The sequence below is a fragment of the Salvelinus namaycush genome, chromosome 27, assembly GCF_016432855.1.
Source record: "Salvelinus namaycush isolate Seneca chromosome 27, SaNama_1.0, whole genome shotgun sequence".
Lineage (NCBI taxonomy): Eukaryota > Metazoa > Chordata > Actinopteri > Salmoniformes > Salmonidae > Salvelinus > Salvelinus namaycush.
In genome coordinates, this window is record NC_052333.1 from 15217259 (window position 1) to 15219056 (window position 1798).

General features: G+C 48.1%; 1 protein-coding gene across 2 annotated transcripts in view; it reads left to right on the forward strand.

The window, feature by feature from the left end:
* Nucleotides 1-118, forward strand: part of LOC120022626 (transmembrane protein 196-like) — a 9959-nt gene extending 9841 nt beyond the window's left edge. For both annotated transcript variants that reach the window (XM_038966603.1, XM_038966604.1), the window contains one exon: nucleotides 1-118. This exon is cut by the window's left edge. The gene's annotated coding sequence lies outside the window, so the exon portion shown is untranslated.
* The last annotated feature ends 1680 nt before the right edge of the window (nucleotides 119-1798 follow it).

Genomic DNA, 1798 nt, shown 5'->3' on the forward strand with positions numbered 1-1798 from the left:
GTTGTAGATTTCATAACCAGTTCCAGAGACACACACACACACACACACACATAGATGTCAGGCATCCATTCTGATATTGAATTAAAGGAGACGTGCTCTCTGCTAAGGGGACTATTGTCTGTGGGAGAACAAGATATTGATCTCACACGCCAGTGTGTGTGCGTGTGTGCATGCTAATTGAGCATTAAATCAAAGTGCTCCTTAAAAATGGTCCTCTGAAATCTCACTTAGCTAACCCTATTCACAGACTTGTCTCCCTATCTGCTACTACAGACAGGGGTAACACAGTAACCAGAGTACTTAGTTAACCCTGTTGATATGTCACGATCTGCTACTACAGACAGGGGTAACACAGTAACCAGAGTACTTAGTTAACCCTGTTGATCTGTCACTATCTGCTACTACAGACACACTGTAACCAGGGGCAACACTAACCTTGGTTAGTTACAGTAACTAACCAAGGTAAGAGACATTAGGCTTCTTGACAGACTGCATGTCCATGGGTCCTTAACCTACACGCACAGACACACACCCAGCTGAGACCTGTGACCTCTCAAACAGATCTACAGCTACTCTAACTACATCAATGATGTTCAATAGCTCATTACGCTGTTTGCTTACATCAGACTACACCGTATCCAGCGTGTGAGTGTGTTGACAGGGACCACGGCATCAAACTCAGCCAAGGGCTCTCTCGCTGACTAAGGAGCAGCGTCACTATTTATCAAATCAAATGTATTTATATAGCCCTTCTTACATCAGCTGATATATCAAAGTGCTGTACAGAAACCCAGCCTAAAACCCCAAACAGCAAGCAATGCAGGTGTAGAAGCACAGTGGCTAGGAAAAACTCCCTAGAAAGGCCAAAACCTAGGAAGAAACCTAGAGCGGAACCAGGCTATGAGGGGTGGCCAGTCCTCTTCTGGCTGTGCCGGGTGGAGATTATAACAGAACATGGCCAAGATGTTCAAATGTTCATAAATGACCAGCATGGTCAAATAATAATAATCACAGTAGTTGTCGAGGGTGCAACAAGTCAGCACCTCAGGAGTAAATGTCAGTTGGCTTTTCATAGCCAATCATTGAGAGTATCTCTACCGCTCCTGCTGTCTCTAGAGAGTTGAAAACAGCAGGTCTGGGACAGGTAGCACGTCCGGTGAACAGGTCAGGGTTCCATAGCCGCAGGCAGAACAGTTGAAACTGGAGCAGCAGCACGGCCAGGTGGACTGGGGACAGCAAGGAGTCATCGTGCCAGGTAGTCCTGAGGCATGGTCCTAGGGCTCAGGTCCTCTGAGAGAGAGAAAGAAAGAAAGAGAGAAAGAGAGAATTAGAGAGAGCATACTTAAATTCACACAGGACACCGGATATGACAGAAAAATACTCCAGATATAACAGACTGACCCTAGCCCCCCGACACATAAACTACTGCAGCATAAAGGACCAAACAGGCAAGATATAACCCCACCCACTTTGCCAAAGCACAGCCCCTACACCACTAGAGGGATATCTTCAACCACCAACTTACCATCCTGAGACAAGGCCGAGTATAGCCCACAAAGATCTCCGCCACGGCACAACCCAAGGGGGGGGGGTGCCAACCCAGACAGGAAGACCACGTCAGCGACTCAACCCACTCAAGTGATGCACCCCTCCTAGGGACGGCATGGAAGAGCACCAGTAAGCCAGTGACTCAGCCCCTGTAATAGGGTTAGAGGCAGAGAATCCCAGTGGAGAGAGGGGTCCTAGGGCTAGTCCACGCCACTGTGACAACATCAGACATGCGACGCCAAGGAGAGTA